The sequence below is a fragment of the Trachypithecus francoisi genome, unplaced genomic scaffold, assembly GCF_009764315.1.
Source record: "Trachypithecus francoisi isolate TF-2019V2 unplaced genomic scaffold, Tfra_2.0 Lachesis_group2, whole genome shotgun sequence".
Classification (NCBI taxonomy): Eukaryota; Metazoa; Chordata; class Mammalia; order Primates; family Cercopithecidae; genus Trachypithecus; species Trachypithecus francoisi.
Window position 1 is genome coordinate 156,533,020 of NW_022681465.1, and position 6,896 is coordinate 156,539,915.

Below are 6,896 nucleotides of genomic sequence, written 5' to 3' on the forward strand. Positions count from 1 at the left end.
TCCTCTAATAGCATAGCTGCGTTGCTTTTGTAAGCTATTTTCAGGAAATGTCTTGCACAATTCAGCATTACAGAGACAGGCACTTTCAAGCTCATCTCTCCTCTTCTACCAACAAGGAAATGAGTCGGCACAACAGAGTTTTAGGACCTTCAGGTTTCTAACTAAGCAAGAACCACCTTCAATCCTCAATCTGTGTAGATCCAAATGTATGAATGCAAAAAATAGATCTTTGAAAAGGCACCTCTATTACCATAGGAGTCTGTGATACAGGGTTTGAGCTTGCACATCCAGCTCTTCAGCTCTCAAGGCCCTTTCTTTTACTTTAGACACTTATTAGTGGATGTATGCTGTCACCAGGTGCTGGCGCTGCCTCACTTGGGGTGTTCCATATTGAGCATAAACCTCAACTGACCAATTCTCTGATTCTTTTCCCACAACCATGGGCAGTAGCAGGAGGGTCTATTGTATGGAGAATCACAACAGGTGCTCCAGTTCCCAGAGATTACAGTTAAGAGAGTGCCTGTAGATTCCCACTTAAGACTTGGATGAGGCCTCGCTAAGAAACAGAAGGGAATGATAGGTCCAAGAGGGTCTGAGGCACCCAGTTCCTTGCTGCCAAAGGCCATCGGGAGAGTATTTGGCTTATCTCATTGATTTCATGCAAACCAATGATCAGAAGCAGCAAAGCATGGTGGTTAGGCTCACAGACTCTGAAGCTAGGCAAATTTACTAGCTATGTAGCCTTGATCTTATTAATTATCTAAGTCTTAGTTTCCTCATCTGTAAGGCAGAAATAATAATACTGTCTTATAAGACTGTTGTGAGGATGCACTGAGAAACATATGTAAAGAGTTGAAACATAATAAGCATTCAAAGAATGATAGCTATTATTATTATTTGATTATATGGTTGGCCATGGTCCCATTGGCTCCCATTGACATTGACTACCAGTGAGGGCTCAGCCAGGCCGGTGTGGGGGCAGCTGCTGGTGAAAGCATCTCTCCACTGTCCCATTTACCACTTGCGCAGCTAGAATTGCATCTCGATGAACTCATGCGCAACCCAGCCTTCAGGGACTACTTTTCCACTGAATCCTATTGCATGGGATGAATGTTGGCTTTTCACAGTGTTGGCGTTTTAGCCTTTGTTTTTTCAGAATGTTTACAGGGAATGTGAATACTCACATCAATATTCCCTGGATAGCAATGTTCCCTCATGGAATCAGTTCTTTTGCAATTTCTTTCCATGGTGTGTGTGTGTGTGTGTGTGTGTGTTTAAGCTGCAAAAGATCATTCCATGACAGACTTCTTCAGTGTTGTTGAACTTCTTCATAGACATTAATGCAGTGAAACACAAGGAGCACTTTGGATCCTAAGTCAAAATCTCTTACAGGAATATCTGGATTATCTAGAGATTAGAACACCAATAAAGTCAACAATTCAACTGTGTCCACAGAGGCTGTTAAAAAAAAAAAAAAAGCCTGAGAGAAACATGGAAGCAATCCAAATATCCACTGGTAGATGAATGGATAAGCAAAATGTGATATAGACATACGATGGAATATTATTCAGCCTTAAAAAGGGAGGAACTCCTGACACAGGCTACAACTTGGATGAATCTTGTGGGCATAATACTAACTGAAATAAGCCAGTCACAAAAAGACAAATATGGTATGATTGCACTTGTATGAGGTACTTAGAGTAGTGAAAATCACACAGACAGAAACTAGACTTGGCAGTTGCTGGGGCTGGGGGAGGGGTGAATGGGGAGCTATTGTTTAATGGGTACAGAGCTTCAGTTTTACAAGATGAATGAGTTCTGAAGATGGATGGGGAAGATGGCTACACAACATTAATGAGTGTTCGGTATTTAATACCACTGAGCTGTACACTTAAAATGGTTAATATGGTTTTATATTATGTGTATTTTACCATAATTCAAAAATAATTGGGAAAAAAGACCCCAGAAAAGTAAGTAGTTATCAGAAATCCCATATGCAATAAGCCACACTCAGGACAAAGACAGACAAAAGTAAAGTCATGCAATAAACACAGAGAGGAGAAGAATTGTTAGTAAAAACCAGAACAGTCAGAGGCCATTTCACTTTGCAAGAGCCCTGAGAACTTTGCCAAATACAAGAATCCAGAAAAACAATGTCTGTTTACAATGATAACTCTAAGTCTTTATGAAATGGTGACTTGTGTCGAAGGTGCTATTTACTAAGGAGGAAAGGGAATATATCTTTATTAAAACAGCAACATTAAAAAAAGACTTGACCTGAATTGACATAAAGGAAATTATAAAAGATTTCAAAAATGCTTTGAGTCATATCAATAGTGTTAGAAAAATAAAATGAATATTTAAGTATCACACCTCAGTTATATAGAAATCTCAGTTACACAGAAATATCATTTGTCTGGAACGTCATGTTTCTAAACTTGGCAGATAAATGGAGCATTTTTGCATGTATTCTAAGTGCCACTGTAAAATCTTAGAGGATCAAGATTCTGATACATTATGACTAGCTTTTCCAAAAATTACCTAATGATTTTCCAAATATATAGATGGTAAAGTGCTCACCTTCTCAGTCAATCTGTAGGTAACCTTTTTGAAGAGTAAATAAGATTCTTTAATATTGGAGCAAATAAGATTCCTTAATGTCAGAATTCTTTCAGTCTCCCTGGTTCCCACTCAGAGTGAAGACTTTAAGACACAGAAGAGCACACAACTGCATGCTCTTTGGGCATGAAAATCCTGGATGAGTCAAGCCAATAAGCCACTTAATGGATTGTTTTAAAAATTATTATGATCTGGGTTGTGCTGAGAGGGCATTAGGTTGTTCATATCAGGATTCTGCTGCTCTGTGGGGAAAACAAAAAACAAAAAGACGTTTTCCCTTTCTTTGAAGTTAGCAAGTCATACCCTTCAGAAATAAATGAAGCTCTTCCCAGAATGTCAGATGATAACCTAAACACCTTATCTATCCATCAGTTCATCTATTCATCCTTCCATCCATCCATCCTTCCATACTTATGTCCTTCTATCCTTTCTTTTTTTATTATTATTCTTTAAGTTCCAGGGTACATGTACACAACGTACAGGTTTGTTACATATGTATACATGTGCCATGTTGGTGTGCTGCACCCATTAACTCGTCATTAGGTATATCTCCTAATGCTATCTCTCCCCCCTACCCGCCCCCCCAACAATAGGACCCGGTGTGTGGATGTTCCCCTTCTGTGTCCAAGTAATCTCATTGTTCAATTCCCACCTATGAGTGAGAACATGCGGTGTTTGGTTTTCTGTTCTTGTGATAGTTTGCTGAGAATTATGATTTCCAGCTGCATCCATGTCCCTACAAAGGACGCAAACTCATCCTTTTTTATGGCTGCATAGTATTCCATGGTGTATATGTGCCACATTTTCTTAATCCAGTCTGTCACTGATGGACATTTGGGTTGATTCCAAGTCTTTGCTATTGTGAATAGTGCCACAATAAACATACGTGTGCATGTGTCTTTATAGCAGCATGACTTATAATCCTTTGGGTATACACCCAGTAATGGGATGGTTGGGTCAAATGGTATTTCTAGTTCTAGACCCTTGAGGAATCGCCACACTGTTTTCCACAATGGTTGAACTAGTTTACAGTCCCACCAACAGTGTAAAAGTGTTCCTATTTCTCCACATCCTCTCCAGCACCTGTTGTTTCCTGACTTCTTAATGATTGCCATTCTAACTGGTGTGAGATGGTATCTCATTGTGGTTTTGATTTGCGTTTCTCTGATGGTGAGTGATGATGAGCATCTTTTCATGTGTCTGTTCACTGTATGAATGTCTTCTTTTGAGAAATGTCTGTTCATATCCTTTGCCCACTTTTTGATGGGGTTGTTTTTTTCTTGTAAATTAGACTGGGTTCTTTGTAGGTTCTGGATATTAGCCCTTTGTCAGATGAGTAGATTGCAAAAATTTTCTCCCATTCTGTAGGTTGCCTGTTCACTCTGATGGTAGTTTCTTTTGCTGTGCAGAAGCTCTTTAGTTTAATTAGATCCCATTTGTCAATTTTGGCTTTTGTTGCCATTGCTTTTGGTGTTTTAAACATGAAGTCCTTGCCCATGCCTATGTCCTGAATGGTATTACCTAGGTTTTCTTCTAGGGTTTTAATGGCTTTAGGTCTAACAATTAAGTCTCTAATCCATCTTGAATTAATTTTCGTATAAGGGGTAAGGAAAGGATCCAGTTTCAGCTTTCTACTTATGGCTAGCCAATTTTCCCAGCACCATTTATTAAATAGGGAATCCTTTCCCCATTTCTTGTTTTTGTCAGCTTTGTCAAAGATCAGATGGCTGTATATGTGTGGTATTATTTCTGAGGGCTCTGTTCTGTTCCATTGGTCTATATCTCTGTTTTGGTACCAGTACCATGCTGTTTTGGTTACTGTAGCCTTGTAGTATAGTTTGAAGTCAAGTAGCGTGATGCCTCCAGCTTTGTTCTTTTGGCTTAGGATTGTCTTGGCAATGTGGGGTCTTTTTTGGTTCCATATGAACTTTAAAGCAGTTTTTTCCAATTCTGTGAAGAAACTCATTGGTAGCTTAATGGGGATGGCATTGAATCTATAAATTACCTTGGGCAGTATGGTCATTTTCACGATATTGATTCTTCCTCTCCATGAGCATGGTATGTTCTTCCATTTGTTTGTGTCCTCTTTTATTTCACTGAGCAGTGGTTTGTAGTTCTCCTTGAAGAGGTCCTTAACATTCCTTGTAAGTTGGATTCCTAGGTATTTGATTCTCTTTGAAGCTATTGTGAATGGGAGTTCATTCATGATTTGGCTCTCTGTCTGTTACTGGTGCATAAGAATGCTTGCGATTTTTGCACATTGATTTTGCATCCTGAGGTGTTGCTTATCAGCTTAAGGAGACTTCGGGCTGAGACAGTGGGGTTTCTAAATATACAATCATGTCATCTGCACACAGAAACAATTTGACTTCTTCTTTTCCTAACTGAATACCCTTTATTTCTTTCTCTTACCTGACTGCCCTAGCCAGAACTTTCACCACTATGTTGAATAGGAGTGGTGAGAGAAGGCATCCCTATCTCGTGCCAGTTATCAAAGGGAATGCTTCCAGTTTTTGCCCATTCAGTATGATATTGGCTGTGGGTTTGTCATAAATAGCTCTTATTATTTTGAGATATGTTCCATCAATACCGAATTTATTGAGAGTTTTTAGCATGAAGGGCTGCTGAATTTTGTCAAAGGCCTTTTCTGCATCTATTGAGATAATCATATGGTTTTTGTCTTTGGTTCTGTTTATATGCTGGATTACATTTATTGATTTGCATATGTTGAACCAGCCTTGCATTCCAGGCATGAAGCCCACTTGATCATGGTGAATAAGCTTTTTGATGTGCTCTGGATTCGGTTTGCCAGTATTTTATTGAGGGTTTTTGCATCGATGTTCATCAGGGATATTGGTCTAAAATACTCTTTTTTTGTTGTATCTCTGCCAGGCTTTGGTATCAGGATGATGTTGGCCTCGTAAAATTAGTTAGGGAGGATTCCTCTTTTTCTATTGATTGGAATAGTTTCAGAAGGAATGGTACCAACTCCTCCTTGTACCTCTGGTAGAATTTGGCTGTGAATCTGTCTGGTCCTGGACTTTTTTTGGTTGGTAGGCTATTAATTATTGCCTCAATTCAGAGCCTACTATTGGTCTATTCAGGGATTCAACTTCTTCCTGGTTTAGTCTTGGGAGAGTGTAAGTGTCCAGGAAATTATCCATTTCTTCTAGGTTTTCTAGTTTATTTGTGTAGAGGTATTTATAGTATTCTCTGATGGTAGTTTGTATTTCTGTGGGGTCAGTGATGATATCCCCTTTATCATTTTTTATTGTGTCTATTTGATTCTTTTCTCTTTTCTTCTTAATTAGTCTTGCTAGCGGTCTATCAATTTTGTTGATCTTTTCAAAAAACCAGCTCCTGGATTCATTGATGTTTTAGAGGGTTTTTTCTGTCTCTATCTCCTTCAGTTCTGCTCTGATCTTAGTTATTTCTTGCCTTCTGCTAGCTTTTGAATGTGTTTGTTCTTGCTTCTCCAGTTCTTTCAATTGTGATGTTAGGGTGTCAATTTTAGATCTTTCCTGCTTTCTCTTGTGGGCATTTAGTGCTATAAATTTCCCTCTACACACTGCTTTAAATGTGTCCCAGAGATTCTGGTATATTGTATCTTTGTTCTCATTGGTTTCAAAGAACATCTTTATTTCTGCCTTCATTTCATTATGTACCCAGTAGTCATTCAGGAGCAGGTTGTTCAGTTTCCATGTAATTGAGTGGTTTTGATTGAATTTCTTAGCACTGAGTTCTAGTTTGATTGCACTGTGGTCTGAGAGACAGTTTGTTATAATTTCTGTTCTTTTACATTTGCTGAGGAGTGCTTTACTTCCAACTATGTGGTCAATTTTGGAAAAAGTGCAATGTGGTGCTGAGAAGAATGTATATTCTGTTGATTTGGGGTGGAGAGTTCTGTAGATGTCTATTAGGTCCGCTTGGTGCAGAGTTGAGTTCAATTCCTGGATATCCTTGCTAACTTTCTGTCTCGTTGATCTGTCTAATGTTGACAGTGGGTGTTAAAGTCTCCCATTATTATTGTATGGGAGTCTAAGTCTCTTTGTAAGTCTCTAAGGACTTGCTTTATGAATCTGGGTGCTCCTGTAATGGGTGCATATATATTCAGGATAGTTAGCTCTTCCTGATGAATTGATCCCTTTACCATTATGTAATGACCGTCTTTGTCTCTTTTGATCTTTGATGGTTTAAAGTCTGTTTTATCAGAGATTAGGATTGCAACCCCTGCTTTTTTTTGTTTACCATTTGCTTGGTAGATCTTCCTCCATCCC